The 18,989-nt window shown below is 40.5% G+C and overlaps 1 non-coding gene across 7 annotated transcripts in view; it reads right to left on the minus strand.

The window, feature by feature from the left end:
* Positions 1-18,989, minus strand: part of LOC101156709 — a 92,130-nt gene that overhangs the window by 62,197 nt on the left and 10,944 nt on the right. For 6 of the 7 annotated variants that reach the window (XR_002873249.1, XR_002873251.1, XR_002873253.1 and 3 more), the window contains exon 3: positions 14,893-14,963. This is a non-coding gene — a transcript (uncharacterized LOC101156709). Of the gene's footprint in view, positions 1-13,743; positions 14,477-14,892; positions 14,964-18,989 lie in introns of those variants that run through there. The other variant, XR_002873254.1, reaches the window with a different exon arrangement.

Here is an 18,989-nt window from a genome sequence, read left to right on the forward strand (position 1 = left end):
AGAAAGCCCAGAGGCTGCCGGTTCTTTAAAGTGAGTAATGATGTACGCATAAGCAGGCGTGTGTGGATCAGATTTTTGCCCCAACACACCACAGAAAAAAAGGCAAACTTCTGAGCCCAAACCCAGACCCAACAGTCTGAACTGCAAAGCACTGGAGTCTCTGAAGGGGGATTCGCACGTGCGTGAGGGGGAGGACGACACCGCGGCAATGAAAAGGGAGTCAAAGCTGAGATGAAGAGCTGATGCTGCAGATCAGCATGTAATTATTTCAAGCGTTTAACCTGACAGATCCATCAATTTATTTCCTCAAGGGTTGGGGTGTTCATCCATGGATGCAAACGTTAGAATAAGAAGGAATATTTTGCAATGGATTTATTCAAATTGTGCTCATAAAGTTGTGATTAACAACCATAAACTGTAGAAACTTAAACGGTTAAAACGAAAATTGGATTATTTTAAATAATTCTGAAAAGTAGTCATTTTGATTTGCATGATTATGTTTCAGAGCAGATCACGCTGAATTATTTATTTGCTCCATTCATGTCTCCACCCACCCTTTTTTTAATAGAGTGCAAAGCTGAAAGAGCAACCACAAAGAAAAACGCAAACTATGAACAGGAGGCGTGAAGCCAAAAGAGGCAGAACTGAAGGATAGACATGACTCTGAAAATGTACTTTTGTACTTTATCTCTTTGAATTTTTTAACTTATGATTATAAATAACACAAAGCAAACTCTGAGTTTAAAGATTTAAAAGTAATTATGAAGTCAGAAAGTCATATGAGATTCTTGAGGCACAGAAAAGAACCTTAATTTGATCATTTAAAAGGAGTTTCATACACAAACAAGGCTGGTAGTGACATAGCAGTACAACCTAAATGCACCTTTCATTATCTACAACATCAGACATACTCAGTCAGAAGTTTGAACACAGTTATTGGTCATGGGATAAAGAATAAAGACAAGAAAATTAAATTGGTATTTCTGACAAAATGAAAGCAATACAATCAAAAACATACGTACATATATCAAACTTAGGGGGTGGGAATCATTATGATTTATCTTCTTTCTACTACTTTCTGTTTATCGATACCATGTCCTGGATCCATTTTAGGTCAGAGAATCGGATCGAACCAACCAATATCGACTATGAACTGTATCGTCACCCACAAATGGTCATAGGAATCAAATCGTTGGTAAAATGAATTGTTACTTTACTGAGCAGCAGGTTTATGAGGGACAGAATTCAAACCCAAATTGCATTTGCCACATACACTTAAATACATAGTACAATATATAGTGGAATTTCTACCATGGTCCGGGTAAATACTCGATTCTGATTAGCTGCTGGGTGTGCATTAAAAAGTGATAAACCACAGGGATAACCGCACGGTGAAAAAAGAAGTTCCGGTCACCTAGCTTTAATATTTAGTATCACTGCGCCGGCTTCTTCAAAACATCCTTTTGCTTCATCATTTGGACAAAAAAAACAAGCGTAAGATGTGAACTTTCTCTCTGAACTGATGCTTTATTCAACCCATCGGAAAAATCAGATATATCGCTTTATATCACAGAATCTTGACTGCAGCGGTGGTGCGGTGCGACACGGACTATTTGTTACGTGGTGCCGCGCGACGTAACAAATAGTCCGCTTTTTGTGAGAAAAGCGATCCAAATTGGAAAAAAACAAGAATTAAGGACTAAAGGCGGGTTAATATTAATTGCTTTTATAAGTGACCATTGTATAAGCGGCTTAATGGCCTTCGAAGTGTGCATTATCACTTTTTAACGCGCCTCGCGTCGGACACAGCAAAGGCAGAATGGCATGTTATGCGAGTGTGTGTGGGGGGGTGAGTCCAGAAAGACGGGTACCGGATTTTCCAGGTATGGGCCCGAATGGCCTGCGGGACAAAGGTGATACTTGCTCGTGGGAGATAAAAAATGTTCTGCAAAATCTTAGAAATAAAATCTTTAAATAATGAATAGAGTGGGATTTCCATTCTAGTTTATCTTTTTTTTTTAGTTCTGTGGACTCCATTTCCCTTTCTCTATCTAAATTATTATTTCTTGTTTTGCCTCTACCTTTAAATCTATTGCTCTGCGATGGTTACAGCAGGATAAATCTTTAAGGTGAAACGCTTGTCTGTTTGTTTAAAAGGCCCCATGATAACAGCAGGAGCTTCCTATACTGTTATGCAAAGGCTGAGCAGTTTTGAGAGAACATTATCCCTCATTTAAACATTGATTGATTTCCATTACAGTTTTCTAAATTGCTTTTGCATCTCCATTTACTTGTGGGGTTTCTGACAAGTGTTGTGTATGAGCTGACTTTAACAACTTTATTTAGGAAAAACAAACAATAAAGAAAGCCTATTATTTGTTGCGTAAATGTCTGCTTTAATTTCTCCTAAATTCATCACAATCAAAATCTAATTTTCATCAACTTTGATAACATTTTTTTTCAGTCTACTGAATAACATTTCTTCCATTACAGCCTGCTGCCAAGAAAACAGAGAAAACTGTATTTCAAGACTCTCAATCCGGAATAAAACAGCAGCCAGAGATTAGAAACTATTTTTAAGAGCAAATAGTACTCCAGTCCTCTAACTGGAGTACTATAATGGTTGAAGATCTCTGGTTCAGCTTGATGTGAGCAGGGCGGTTTTAACCATTTATTTTTCACCAGAAGAGAATAACTACGGTGACTCGTTTTTGTTCACAAACACCTGTTACATTTTTAAGGACCCACTCTGACGAAAATTGTGTGGCAATTGTTGTGGCATTTTTCTGATGATGGAGGACATATATAAAAAAAAGAAAATGCCAAATCGGAATTTCTGAGCAATTCTTTATTAAATGTTTTGTGAATCGGGAGCAGACGAAAAACTGCTGTTGAAAAAAAAAGATTGTACTTGTGACGTAAAAAACACACTGGGCTGGCCAAAAACTCCCTGCTCTAAGCTCTCAGCAACAGGGAGGGGAAGAGGGGGTGGGGTTGCTCTGAGCCACAACTCAGAGGTAAATTTCTACTGAACTATGTCCAAGAAAATGACAGAGCTTTTAGTCTGGATATAAAATGCTTAAAAAGGCTGAAGTAAAAGCCAAAGAGCTTATTTTAGCTTGTAAAAAAAGCCCTCAGTTGCTGGTACTGGGTGAAAAAGACACAGGTGAGTTCTTTAGAGAAAACAAAAGCCCTAGCCTTTATCAGCTGAGCCTCTCTTCCGCTTGTCCTGTAATCTAACAAGTGCTCTTCATCACCCAACACTGATGCATCTTTATTACAATAGATCAGCTTCAATCGATGCGTCTTTGGAAGCTTCATAGAAAAAAGTGATATTGATTTTCTGCTGGGGGATGTGAATATTTGGACCTCGTGGTGAGGCGGCTGGGAAAACTAGCGATCGGGACACAAACGACTGTTGCTGCGACCCAGGTGGAGTTTTACCGACGGTTAATGCGACAGCAATGAAAATATGGAGCTGTCCCGTGTGGCCCGCTTCTTTGGCACCTTTTAGATTGAAGATTTATGAGGCAAAGAAGAAGAAAGACTTTCCCTGAGTTTTTGTTTGGGTTTGCTCTCAGAGGGAGTGACCCGGATGTCAATGTTAAAGGAGTTTGAAAAAAAGCTGCTTCCTTCCTCAGATTCAGTGTGAGGGGACTTCCAACAACAGCTAGACAAATAATCAGCAACCAGTTCTTCTAAAAATATGTCAAATTCAAACTATCTCATAAAATAAATACCTTCAGATTTAGACTTTTCGCTCATTTTAGCTCTACAATCTGCCGTGTAGGGAGTTAACAATCAATTAAATGTGGCATGAAAAGACCAGAATATAGAATACTGACCCTTTAAATTACAAGATTTAAAAGTTAAAATATTTTAGAAAGGTATACAAAGAGGATAGAACTTTAATTGATCCCACAGTGGATAAATTTGATTGTTATCATAGCTGAAAAAAACAAAATATGAGAGAAAAAAATAGAACTAAAACACAATAAATAAACTTGCTTTATTTTCATCAGGGGTCATTATGTAGTTAGAGTCTTTCAATCTTATGAAGGGGAAGGGCAGGGTACACCGGACAATTTACCAGTCACACAAACATTCATTTCCCCCTTGCCCCTCCGTAGCTATGGCCCTGGTTTACCTGCTTTCCCGCTAGCTTACAGCCCCTAACAACCCCAACCTAACATTACGGGCGCAACAAGAATGGTGAGCAGTATTGGAGCTATCCAGCCGTACAGCTTTGAGTCAGATGCCAGCTCAGACGAGGGAAACAAAGACGTGCGTTGATCTAGTCGTCTAGGAGTATATGCATCAGAATGGAGCAGGACAGGGAGCGTGGGTTCCCGCCCAGCATATGTTCTTCTTTAGGAACTTTTTCGAACAGCATTTTTTTTTTCCAGATCCATCACTATTGGAATACAGTAATGCTCAGAAATCCCATTTGAAGCTAATCTACTTGAAAACTCACAAACCCTATTTTAGTCTCCCTGGTTTCTTGGAGCGATTCATCGATGCACAGTCCTACAGATCAGGGTGAACATGACTCACTTTCAGCTCTACTATCACTCATCCAAAAGATCACGGCAAAAGGGCAAAGCACACCAGCAAAGGGAAATTGATGAGCCTTTTCACATGTTTGCATCACCTCCAAACCTTTTCATTTCTCTCTACCCAGGAGATCTGATTCAAAGTCAGGTGACCTCTCAAAATGATGATCCTGTTACAGAACAGCTTTCTGTTAAGCACGTTTGATGTCAGAGGTTTTTAGAATTGCTCTAAAGCTGAAACCATCTCGCTCCTGATCGTCACCAGTAAGTGCGTATTTACAGGCAAAACCTAACTGACGCCAAAGTTTCTTGCTTCGTCTGTCCGATCCCCTCATCCCTCAAACTCATCCTTCCTGGCATTTGTCCTCTCCATCATGCTGTCTTTCATTCCTGGGGCTCAGCGATTGTTCTTGTTATCAGCGAAGAGCGCGCTGGGTTTGTTGTCAGCGCGTCTGACGAGGAGAAGGTGAAAAATGAGACAGGCAGCAGCCATTTATCAGCACTCCAACAGCCACTCCATGGCAGTGCTGTGGCAGAGAGAGGGCTTTTCTGTGTGAGGCCAGGCATGATGAAAAGGATGCGGATTCTCCTCCTCCGCATCAAAGGGGCAGGAGGAAGAGGAGGGGGAGGAGGAGAGGGGATTTTCCCACCACGTCAATGCCTTTTCTTTCGGATAGTTCCACCAAATCCTCACTCCATCATCATCATTGGATATTAGGAAACCATTTAAAAAAAATCATTGACAAAATAAATGTAGTTGCTGTTATAATGAAAACTGAAATGTCAGTCTATCACACTGATCAAAAACATTACTTTAGCTATTATTTTTTAGTTTTTTACCTGACTTCAACCCACTGACTATTACATAGACTGACTCTGTACAGGATCAGCTGATATACACGTCTGTTAGCGCCTCTGGCTCAATGTGCAGCTCAGTCCACAGGGAGGAAATTCTACATTAAGGCAGCCCTGAGGCAAAGAAAATAAAAGATACTTTAAAAAAAACAAAAAGACTGAAAAGGTGGACACCTAAACTGGTTGGACTTGTCTAATTAAAAAGGTTTGGCTGAATCTGTAGATTAGAGTCTGTTTAAATTAAAGAAGAAAAGATCCAGAAATGATATCTGACTGCCAATATATCCGTAATTAACACAAGAAAGTCAGAAAAAGACAGATATTAAATAAAGGATATGACAAAATGGCTCAATATGGATGATTAAAATAGATGCCTTAGTCATAACTGTCATTACAGGTAGATACGCAGTGAATACTGGTAGAAAAAAAAGGGCAAACCCGTAAAGGGCACGGACATGGCCCACACAGAGTATCAAGAGTTGCAGACCGCTCAGTGAACCCATAGAGCGAAAAATGCTCATACCAATTTTTTTCCAGGCATGCTGCGAGTGACAGGTCTCAGCGATCACTTATACAACACGCAAGGGTAAAGCAAGGATAAAGTAGGTCAGACGCAGGTGTGTCCTACAGATTTTCAATTTCTGGAGCCTCTAGATCCTCCATAAAGAACCCCTAGCAGACTGTGAAAGGCTCATTTTTAAGTCGCCTAAAAAAAAATTGCAAGACACCTGTGCTACCCTCAGGATGTGGCCACTCCTCCTTATGACCCGCCACACGGCCGGACAACTCAAAGCCCATAGCACCTGAACAGGTTACAATCCCCCATATCGGTGCATATGACTAGACCTTTAATTGTCAGTTGTGGTGTTCCTCAAGGCTCCGTGCTGAGCCCCATAACATTAACTCTTTAAACATTACAGATGTTGCCAGCAACACCTAAATAACACAAGCTCTTTTATCTACTGCAACACGTCTACTGTTTACATGATCAATGGGAATCATCTGATTCTGACGCGGGGAAAAACGACTTTGCATTTTGGCTTTGCATTATGCATCACATTAACAGGTTTTGCATAATGGTACAAAGCAGGTTTTATCTGCAACAGAATCAAATGATTCACGTTGATCACATAAGCACTGCACTACTGTAAAGTGTTGCATTTAAGTGCAGAATTTTCTCTGCTTCAGAATCCACTGGAATTACGTTAAGTGCATCAACTGTTGAAGAGCTTGGTTGTTAAAAGAATGTAAACACTGGAGCTAAAGCTCTGGTTTAAAGGGATAAGCTAATACGTGCCTGAATTAAGTAATATCATACATGAGTTAGAATGAACGTTTATTGGTTTGCAGATGACACTCTGCTCTACATTAACTGTAACTCTTTTCTAAAAGCCTAAATGATTTATATTTGCAGAGATTCTCCGTCTTTCAGCTTATGGTACTATAAGACTTCAGTCCCTCAAGGCAACATAACCTAAAGGTTCATCATAAAAAAAAAGATTGACGCTTTTTTGGAAATAAAAAAACAAACCTGAAGTAGTCTCTTTATACAGAAGCTACTTGGATGATCAGTTAAATATTTTCTTGATGAAACTTTAAGTTTTGTTGCCCTGAAGAATAGAAATCCTGACCTTAATGATTTCTAATATTCAGATAAAACTGAAGTAGCACATAATTCACATTATTATGAGATTTTGAGGGCTTTTTCACTAATAGTTGGGAGTCGTTCCTTTTCATACTCAATTTTTTTAAAGACCTGTTAGCCTCTAACTTTAGCTATTTTTGAAACAAAATGTAAAAGAGTTTAGCTTGAATTGGATTAAACTTTTACTTTCTCAGTGATGCACACTTAGAAGACTTCAGATGTCAGCTGGTGTTAAATTAGTAAATCATATTAAATTAAAGCCTCAGCAGCAACACAGAGGATGTCATCTCTCCTATCATTTAGTGTATGAACACGAACAGGAAAAAAAGGCTTTTGAATTCTATTGCGAAAATTTATATTCAAAGCCTCCAGCCAAAGACAAAGATGAGATGAGAAATAATTACAGTTACATTGGATTTACCCGCCATGGAGATGGGTATTTAATCTATTACATCCCTAAGATAGAATGAAACGAAGCATAAAAAAAGGACTAAAGTCAAACAAATCACCAGGCAGCCATGACTCTCTGAGCAAATGCTGTAAAATATTAATGGAGGAGGTTTTATTGCCTCTGTAATTTAACCCTTGATATTGGGAAATGGCAAAACATGCAGAACATTCATACTATTAGTATAGCAGACAGAACTGTTCAAAAGTTCATGTGCACTTATTTGTAGGTCAGATCTAGGTTGCATGAGTTTTCAGCAAGGTTATTAGAACTTCCTCCCATCAGCTCATGCCATCGGATGCTGAGTTATTCCCTAGAGAACAAACAATAGGATTCAACTGAAAGCTTCCTCTTGTTGGAACAAATCTAAAGCACTTTCAGTTGAAAGTTTCCTCCCTAGAGGAGCCTTTAATCTAAACCATTCTACTCTCACTGAGTCACTGACTACCTTATTAGGCATACCTGTCCAACTGCTCAGCCAATCACATGGCAGCAATAAATGCATTTAGGCATGTAGACTATGTGCTGCACTTCAAACTGAGCATCAGAACAGTGGAAGAAAGGTGATTGAAGTGACTTTGAATGTGGAAAGGTCGTTGGTACTGGTCTGAGTATTTCACAAACTGCTGATCTACTGGGATTTTAACCACAACCATCTCTAGGGTTTACAGAGAATGAATTAAAAAACGAGAAAATATCCAATGAGCGCCAGTTCTGTGGGCGGAAATGTCTTTGATGCCAGAGGTCAGAGAAGAATGACCAAACTGGTTCCTGACTGATGGGAAGGCAACAATAACTCAAATAACCACTGGTTCCAACCGAGGTCTGCAGAAGAACATCTCTGAATGCACAACATATCCAACCTTGATGCAGATGGACTACAGCAGCAGAAAACCACACCAGGTGCCCTCCTGTCAGCTAAGAACAGGAGACTGAGGTCATAATTCACACCGAATCACCAAAACTAGACAGTAGATTAGAAAAGAATTGTCTGGTCTGGTGAATCTCCATTTCTGCTGCAACATTCGGATGGTAGGGTCCGAATTTGGACTCAACAACATGAAAGCATGGATCCATCCTGCCTTGTATCAACGGCTCAGGCTGGTGGTGGTGGTGTCATGGTGTGTGGGATATTTTCTTGGCACACTTTGGGCCCTTTGGTACCAATTGTTACAATGCCACAGCCTACCTGAGTATTGTTGCTGACCATGTCCATCCCTTTATGACCACAGTGAACCATCTACTTTCAGCAGGCGCCATGTCATAAAGCTGGAATCATCTCAGACTGGTTTCTTGAACATGACAATGAGTTCACTGGACTTAAATAGCCTCCACAGTCACCAGATCTCAACCCAACAGAGAACCTTTGGGATGTGGTGGAACGGGAGATTGGCATCATGGATGTGCAGGTGACAAATCTGCAGCAACTGCGTGACGCTGTCATGTCGACATGGACCAAACCTCCTACGTCGTCTGGGGGGCGCGATGCGATGCCAGGGGGGGCGCGTAGTGGTAGCGGTTTTAGGCACAGGTTGTTGTTTCTCTTTTGGCTTTTTCCCATCAGGGGTCGCCACAGCGAACAAGTCGCATTGTAAACTTGGCAATGTTTTACGCCGGAAGCTGAACAGAGGAGGAGGACCGAAGAGAACGAGAGGAGGTTTTGATATGGATGAGGTCGGAGAGACAAGGAGGAGCCAGGTTATGGAGGGCCTTAAAGGTGAACAGGAGGAGTTTGAATTGGATTCTGGAGGTTATGGGGAGCCAGTGCAGCTGGTGGAGAACTGGGGTGATGTGACTGATGGAAGGGGTTCCGGAGATGATGTGGGTGTAGCTGAGTTCTGGACCAGTTGGAGCTTATTGAGGGTTTTTTTGGGGGGAGACCAAAGAGGAGGGAATTGCAATAATCTAAACGGGAAGTGACCAGACTGTGGACCAGGATAGAAGCAGAGGAGACAGTGAGGGAGGGGCGTAGACGATTAATGTTACGTAGATGGAAATGTGCTGACCGAGTAATGTTATTGATGTGTGACTGAAAAGATGAGGAACTATCTAGGATGACACCCAGACTCTTCACCTGAAGGGAGGGGAAGACAGAAGACAAATCGATGGAAAGAGTAAGACTTGTGGCTTTGGAGAGGGTGGATTTGGAACCGACGAGAAGTAGCTCGGTTTTATCACTATTGAGTTTGAGAAGGTTTAGAGTGAACCAGTTTATGATTTCAGATAGACAAGAGTGGAGGGAGTAGGGTGGAAGAGAGGAGTCAGGTCATAACATAACTATTAAGGACAAGTACTCACTCCCTCTCATCACTTCTGTGTTCGATTCCGTTCAGGAGGCAAGGATCTCCTCAAAACTGGACCTACGCAATGCCTATCACCTAGTGCGGATCAAGGAAGGTGACAAGTGGAAAACGGCCTTCAACACACCCCTCGGACATTATGGGTACACGGTTATGCCCATCGGGTTAACCGACGCTCCCGCAGTTTTTCAGAGGATGATAAACGGTGTACTAAGAGACTTTCTCAATCGTTTCGCCTTCGTTTATTTGAACGATATCCTCATTTACTCCCAAAACCTTACTCAACATGAAAATCATGTCCGTCAGGTGCTAGAGAGACTGTTAGAAAATCAACTCTTTGTCAAGTTTTAAAAATGCTAAATTCACAGAGTCCTTCTAAAATCGAGGCAGTCAGTAACTCCTCTCAAAAGGAGGAACCCTCTGCAAAGTGTCTCCGGCTGAGCAAAATTGTGACATCGGTAACCGTGAGCTGCTGGCCATCAAACTGGCTCTAGAGGAGTGGTGTCACTGGCTGTAGGGGACTGAGCAACCCTTTATGGTATGGACTGACCATAAAAACTCGGCCTATCTACGAACAGCCAAAAGACTAAACTCACGACAGGCATTATTCATTATTCAGAAGTCATTACTACCAGCAAATCATTAAAACTCTTATTGACAATCAGACCTGAGCAGAGGTGAGGTTCCGGCTAACTAAACACCAAAATGGAACAGCACTGTTGGTCTTTAAAAGTTACTAAAACTGTTTTGTGCCCCATTCTGCACACTTTAAGGCTAGAAAAGGGAATTAGGTGAGTTACAGCGTGATACATTGTTCTTTTTTTACCAAAAGAATTCAAAATATGTCCATGAAATAAAGATAACATTAAGCTTATTAAAGTGGAAAGTCTTAAGATATTATAAAAATGCATATATCACTGCTTCAAAAATGACTGAGCACATTTATGAAAGAATAATCAGGTTAACTAAGGACTAGTTAATTAAATCACACATTTAAAAAAACTACAGTAATTAGCCACGGCTAATTTAAAATTCTTAAACTTTGTAAAACATATGGCTTTTCTGAAACACTGACTCTTTTGACAGTTTAAGGTTATTCGTGTTTAAGTTTTGTTGTATTTAACCTTTACAGACACTGAAAGCCGAAATTTTTCTCACTTTCTTGTTGAATTGATTTAAAGCCTTCATGATGTTTAATGCAGAGGAGGTGATCAGTCAGCGCTGTGACTGAAGCTGTTGCATGGGGACTCTTTAATTCTCTTTTGCTTTTTGCCAGGTTACTGCAGTCTTGGCATTCCAAATGCTTACGTACATGGCAACCCCAAATAGTTTGCCAAAGCGAGATCAAACAGAATGATAGTTTGAAACATAAAGTCAAAATATAGCAACGAATGGTAAAACTGGCAGTTATAATCATTTAATTACCACCACAGCAACAAATTAGGTCTGTGAGACAACACATTATTAAGAGGCGCTCCCAGCTTAGTTCATCGCACAAACCTAGCCAAATTCCATTCCGGTGACATTATAGAAATACTCTTTTAAAGGTTAGCATTTTGTAAATCAGCATGAAGCTGATTGAACAACCTTTATAGGTCTTGTCTGCCAAACTTTGGAAAAGCTTCTGCTCTCTATCAGATGTTCTCTGCACCGTCTTTTGGGTCCAACACATTGACTGTATATGAGGATGAGTGAGTGTTGTGTCATCCATAAAAAAACGCTTTAGTTCTGGCTCCAATGAAATGAGGGAAAGTCAACCGCCATTTTTCTGCAATTAAGACGCCGCCATGTTGGAGCAAGGCATCGTGAGTAAGCAGTGATTGGCACAGGTCGGCTTAAGTCAAAGTTTCTACCATTCTCGCCCTGTCATTTAAGAATATTGCAATAACTGTTTAAACATCATAAATGTGTACTTAAACTGTTGTGGCAAATATTTGTAATACGGTCATCACTGAGATGTTTGTAAATTCCATTTGGACTGTTCACTGACAAAAATGATTATTTCAAAACCTGTAACAAAACTTTTGTTAAAAGGTCGCAATATTTTTAATTTTATTTAATTTTTAATTAAAACAACTGGATATTATGGAGATTTAAGAAAAGCTGTTATTCTAGAAACTACAGATAAATGCATCTTGTTTGGATCTGTAGCATTTCCTTGTGTTTTTTTTTCTGTCTGAGGAAAAACAGAGAAAAAAGATGAAGTGAGAAGAAAAGTTGGGTCAAAAGAAATCTGTCTTGCCTCATGGGTCACCATCAAGTACGGTGGCCCTGAATGCAACTCACATCAACAATTCACTAAAAGCAAAAAAACTTTTTTAAAGATCACAATGACACTTAAAAAAACCAAAAACCAAAAACGGCATTTAATTTTAGAAATCAATATAAAATTCCAGAAATCAAAACAGAATTCCCCCAAAAATTTAATGAAATAAGAAAAGGCAGGTACTGTGGGACATTGCTGATTGGATGATGACGTTTGATTTTTCTCAAATGCATCCTTCATGTTCACATTCTAATTAAAGTTTTTTGATTCTCATTGAGCACATCCAGTATCACTTCATGCCAAATGACTTTCGGTTGAAATGATGAACAAACGTCATCATCCAGTCAGTGATGTCCCAGAATGCTGACCTTTGTTTTTTCAACATTTCATTTTGATTTCTGGAAAGTACATTCCTTTTTTCCCCTAAAACTTTCCATTTTTGTTTCATTTTTTGGAATTTTGTTTTAGTTCGGTGAATACTTCATGTAGTTTTGCTTTTATTTAATTGTCGTTGTGATCCTCAAGGCGTTTTTGTGTCGAGGGATTTGTTGATGTGATTTGTATTTCAGGGCCACCGTAACAAAGTCTTAAAATATTAGTAATAAACCGTAAAACTCAGCCATTTGGTCATTGCAGGAATAAAAGTTAAACCCAGAAGTAAGCAGCAAATAACTCTCCTCAGTAGCGAGAAGCTTTTATCTTCTTCCCCTGACTCTCTTTGTGTTCTGTCTTCCAGCAATCGATTTCTTTTCCAGATTCAGCCCCCCATCCCCCCTCGGCAGCCATGTTTCTACTCCTCTCTGTTGGGATCTCCTCCATCTTTCATGTTTCTCTCCTTTCTCTGACAGAGGCAGAAATTCTGTTTCTCTCCTTCTGCCACCCAGGAATCAGACCTCAGTCTGCAGCCAAATATTACAGTCCGACCCACAGTGTTTAGTGCTCTGCGTCCAGCCGCACGGCTCTGAAGTGACGGCTGATATCCAGCCGTCTCGTTTCGCCTTCACAGAGCTCCTAAATCAGAGCTGCAGTGTGCGTCCTAAACCAGTGTGAAAAGTGAGCGTGCGTTTGAAATATGTTGGTGGGTCAATAATTAACGGTGCATTTAAGGGATAAACAAACTTGTTTGGACGTAAATCTCTCAAATTCTGGTGTGAAAGAATATTGATCCCACCAATAAAACAAGCGTGACACATGGGGCTACATATATTTCTGAAACAAAAGCATCAGACTGAAGTGAACCAGCACCGTTGTTCGGCTCCCAAAAGCATTTTACAGTGCAGTTGCATCATCTCACACGCAGACACACTGGAACATCAGTTGCAACAGAACTGCAATAAAGGTACTGCTGCGTCAGTGGGAGACACCTTGGGCGTCAAATCGTTACTTGGTCATGAACGGAGGCCGGGCGGTTGAACCGACAACTCTGCCGTGAAGGAAAGAGCTGCTTCTGAAGATGAAGGCTTGACGCATTTGTTGATCAGATGGCTTAGCTACAGGATCATTAGTAACTGCTGCTGTCCATCAATGGGAACAAACCCTTAATATAAAAGCATTGTTTGAAGAACAGGACTTTTGGTTGGAGTATTTTTCATTTAAAAAAAAATCCTATTATCTGCAAATACCACAGTTTTAGTGTAGCATTTGTGAGTAAAAAAAAAAGAACAAATGCTGGAATATCAACTGAATTACCTGAGTTTATGACGTTTAAAGACATACAGCTTGAAGTTGAAATGAAACGCAGCTTTGATTTATCAACTGCGTTTTGAAGGTGCAATCCATTTGATCAAAAGTTCCTGCAGCCTGTTGAGGTGTTTTCCACGGGGCTGCTGAGTCAGCACGGAGCCGCTCTCTCTCTGCCAGAGCCTTTTTTGTAAGGAGGCTGATCAAAGCACGGAGCACGCTCGGAGGATTCACCGCGTCAGGGAGCTTCCGAGCGGATGCACATGAACATCCCATTCTATTAGAGGAAGGGGTATGTGCATACATTCCCGTGTGCCTGTGCTCTGCTAAGAAAACCCGTGAACTCTTTGGAGTTCACCTCTCCCTCCGTGCCGCAGAGCTTTGATTCTGGGCACGTCTGTAAACGCTGGAGTTCGAAGGTCGAGTGTGAATGCTGATGAGGATTTCAAATCTTCTGACGGAGCTAATGGTCTGCGCCTTTCTTCTTTAATGAGGAAGGTACGGTCAAACGGAGCAGCCTGGTCTGTTATTTCAGAAAGGAATCGTGGGATCAAAGGTTTTCTCTGCCCACCAATTGCTCGTTTTTAGTGAATTTTGACTTGAGCTGTCCTTGGATGACCCGTCCAGACCCTTCCGCAGAGGCAAAGATCCCATCAAAACTCATAAACTGCCCCCGTCGACCCCTGAAGGATGCAGTTCTTTCCGGTCACAGAGGCTGAAACTCTGGCTCTAAAGGCAGACGAACAACAAAAGCTAACAAAAACAACAAACAGTAGCATAGCAGCAAAGGTTCAGATTCAGGTTAGTGAATCTAACTTTCAAGGCAAGTAATTATCCAGAAAATGCTTGAAAGTTTGGAGTTTCTATTGGTTTAATCTCCCATTTTCATTGCATCTTTAATACATTTTGCCTGGCTTTCTCAGCAAATTATCCCCGAATGATCAGAGTCTCAGTCAACAGGCTGATCATCACTCTGGGATTTAAGGGGGCTTCCTTGATGAATCAGTTGCTGGGTTTTCTAAGCCTTTTTTTTAAGACTTCAAATCACTCCAGCGGCAGCGGATTTGTACATGAAAGTCAAATAATTGCTGCAGAAGCTGTGTGTTTTTGTCAGGATTCATGTGTGTGAGTTATTTGTCAGTTACCTAACTCTGCGGGTTCATGTATCTGCAGCTGGGAAGTGTTTGCGCAGGTATTCTCTGGAGAGACAGTCGGCCTGTGGAGAAGAAATGAGAAAGTCAGGAAGAGAGGAAGAAGACGACAGGAAGAAAGAAAAAAGAAAATTACAGAGATGTTTCACATTTTCCATCTTAATGTCACCTGAATGAAACCACTTCTTGGTTTTTGTTTTTTTTTATTTTAGGTTAATGCTGAATTTTCTCAGGTGGCCAATCAAACCTTTATTTTAACCAAATGCTTTTTCAACATCAGGTGAAACCGTGTAAGATGTTTAAGTTAAATTTGGAAGAATTAGGTGTGGCAAATAGGAGAAAACAGGAAAGTAGACCCAAGTTTGTTTAAAAAAAGGAGTAAAACATCAGCTGGGATCACCTCCAGTCACATTTTTAATCCAAATTAATTGAATTCCTTCATGGTAAAGCTTAGTGAAAGTATAAAATACATTTCCTCTCCACATCTCTTACTTTGAATAGTTTGTACTGCATGTTAAAAAAAATGTCATCTTTGGATCTATTGTTAAAGCGTCTTTCAACTAAGATCATGCCATTTTTAGCCAGATTCAGATTCTGTACTTCTTTCACGGAAAGCAGCATTCTCATTTCTGCTGGTTTCACCTACTAACTAAAAGCAGAAACAGAAACCGTCTGCTTAAAAAAAATCATTGATCGGCCGACCAGAACATTTTATGCGATCAGCAAACAGCCAAAAAAGCCCACGGGACCCTCCAGAACCCCTCTCATATTCAAGTGGCTTCCTTCACATCGCAGACTGAAGAACCACTTTTGTCTCCGGGGCAGGCCAGCTGCTGAATGCCGACTTACAATCAAGCTAGTGCAACACAGTCAACTCGACATGTGCACACTACTGTTACTTTGTTATTTTTGTGTTTTATTGAGTACTATTGTGTCTCTCCTCGTATCGAGGACTTATAGTATTGCTTTTTAACGTGTTTAACTTTCTCAATAGCTATTGTCTGGACCTTAAAAAGAATTAGCCCAAGTAAAGTCGTTGGAATTTGAAATATGTTTTTATCATGTCCTTGTAGCATCTTTGTCATGATGGAGGACATTTATAAAGGAAATGAAGTTCAAAATTGCTTTTCCGAGTATTGCTTTTTTCAAATTGTTGTGAATCAGAGCCAGTTGAAAAAATGCAGTTGGGGAAAAAACTGTGACGTGTGACTTAGAACTAACAACGGCGGGCCACAAGCTACCTGCTCCGCTCCATTTTGATGCATCCACTTGCAGATAAAATAGATTTTCTTTTTGTTTTAAAGCCGTCAGGCTGAAGGGACTCGACATAAACCGAGGATAATCAATGCTGTCTTCTGTTCACTTCTCTGCAAACTGAAAGCAGTGAACATATTTGTGTTTTAGGTTCTGCAGGGGTTTTTTTGAGTGCGAATCCCTTCAGAAAAAAAGTGTTGGTCCAGTGGCCCGGGCAGCTTTTATCCTTCAGCCCACCGTTAGACCCTAAAGCCCAACAGCTCCACACATGCTGCCCTCTGGATTCCTTTGTAAAAAATCCACTCAAGTGTGCTTTTTTTGAACTGTTTTTGTATTTTTCCTTCACTGTATAATTTTTCTATTTATTTTTTAGAAAAAAAAACACCTTCCCGCTCACATTCACGCCACGTCCCGAGTCCCTCGCTCTGTTTGTCCACAGTCTGGAGGCTACAGCAACGTGATGACAGACAGCATCGGGGCCCAAAGGTGAGCCGGCATTTTGAAATTTGTCACATCCTGCATTCAAAAAATTCCCAACTGGTGTCTCCCACAGGTGGCGCTCTGCTGTCACCGACTGTTTCCCAGTTAGCCGAAGTAACACTGTCACAGCTTGGTGAGCTTTTAGCACTCGTGGGTCTTCTTCTGAAACTCGTCGGTTCCCTTCAAATTACGGCAAACACAAAGTTTCCTGTTGCTTTCAGTTTGAAGACAAAAAGCTCCAGAGGTTCTGCTTTTAGAATGAGCAACAAAGAGCTGCTTGACGAAAATTCATCCGTCAAAAAGTCTACTCTATTCCACAAAGACCTTTTCCCAAGTTTTAAAACGGAAAACGCGAGTGAAGAAAGGTTTTTGTGCGTTTTTTTTAGCACATTGGTTAAGATTAAAACAAAACCAAAATGTGTTTTTGTAATTTACTATCAGCAGGATATGAAATTACATTTCAGATAACCTCTGGTGGGAAGTTGGGTGGAGCTTAGTAAGCCTTGTGCTATCCTAGGCCTGTTAACATTGGGAGTTGGGTCATTTAGACCCACTTTTTTTAAATGTCAAAATGATCTTAGTTTAAAGTCCTTTATCCTATTTCATCTATTGTAAAATGGTTCCCAGTGGTCTTTTGATTATGATTATACTGTTTTTAGGCAAAAAACAAACTGTGTCGTTCTCTTGGACATAGTTTCTGCAGTAGTTCATTAGAAATTTGCTAAGTTGTGGGCGGGACTGTTGGCGCACTGCATGCCCGCCCCCTTTCCCTGCACGTTGCTAAGTTCATTTTCAAACAGCTCCTTTTTGAGCTTAGTTTTCTTTATGAATGTCCTCCATCATCAGAAATCAGTCGGAGTGGATCAAAATGCAGGTGTCAACATCACATTTTGGGTTATGTTACTACAGTAGTTAATTCTGCTTAACTGGGGCCCTGTGACTACATGCATAGAGCTCAGGTCTTAAGAAGTTTGAAAACATGTCTTCGTGATTTTTTTCCTAAAATAAGAATTCTTCGTAAGACCATTTTTATCAACCCCTTTGGCAAATTCTTTGGACTGTTTAAAGAACATTTTTCAAATTTTAATATCCTGGGAACCTGCTTTTGTAGTGTGTTATGTCTTGCCAAGACCAAATAGTCTTGTCTTTGTAAAAAGTCCAGGTTTGGTGACGTCACATTCACCCTCTGGCCTCAACCTTCCTTTTATGATCAACACAAAGCTGTTTACAAGCTATCCTGACCTCCTGAGATCCTCTTTTCACACATCCAGAAACTCTCAGTGCTGCTTTTTCATCTGGAAAAAAAATCAGACTTCCTGAAAAACATCCTGAAACACCCAAGTGGATTCATTTCTGACTTAAAGCCAGCCAGTTGCCGGATAAATTGTTTAAATGTTTCAGTAGCCCATTTTTCAAATATATAGAGAGACTACAAAGCCTCTGGCCAACATTACTGGTTGCTATATGCATCAAGTATCTGTATCTATATTAAATCCATAAGTTATCAAGACACTCTGCAGCTTTTATAGCCCAGGTTTTCTGAAGGAAAGCCTTGTTGAGAAACGGCAAATGTAGATCTGACCGTCACCAAATCCTGAAATCCACCTCCCCATTCCAAATGCTTAAAACACAAAACTCAGAACAAACAAGCACACCAAAACAATCGCAGTAAAGTTATGAGTTTGGCCCACACATTACTCTGCAGCACAACTTTAGAGCAAAATGGAAAAGCGCCATATTACCGGTGAAGCTCATAAAACAGACATGAACAAAGTGAAATCTTTGTAAAAACATTTTTTTTATGGTGCGACTTTCCTGCGTGCATGTGTGTGTGTGTGTGTGTGTGTGACACACACGAGTCCCGCATTGTGTTTCGGCAGAGGTGACACCCATCAAAAACACAACAACTTTGCAGACTTGAATTATTTAGCGAGCACAGCGGGCGATGGCGGTACAGATAGATGGGTGGTCGGATGAGAACAGACAAAAAAAAAAAAAAAGATTGCCACAGTGAAGAACATAATAGAGAGAACAAAGGGGTGAGAGGAAGTTGAAAAAGTGTTGAATCATTAAGAGCAAGCTGTAAAAAACAAAAAAAAAAGACATAAAATGTGGTTTGGTGGGGGTCACAGAAAAGGCGAACGTGCAGGGGAAAAGCTATTGTTTCAGCCTGCAGGGGGGGGGGGCAGATAAATCTGCAGACTGCAACAAAGAAAAAGAAAAAAAAACAATAACAAAAATAATAAAACCAGAATCCGTCTTATGCACAAATATTCTCAGCTTCAATAACCGCACACAAAATGTGCATCAGCAATATCCCTCCGTCTCCTCAATCTCTTTTATGCTACGCCCCCCCC

The sequence above is a fragment of the Oryzias latipes genome, chromosome 1, assembly GCF_002234675.1.
Source record: "Oryzias latipes chromosome 1, ASM223467v1".
Classification (NCBI taxonomy): domain Eukaryota; kingdom Metazoa; phylum Chordata; class Actinopteri; order Beloniformes; family Adrianichthyidae; genus Oryzias; species Oryzias latipes.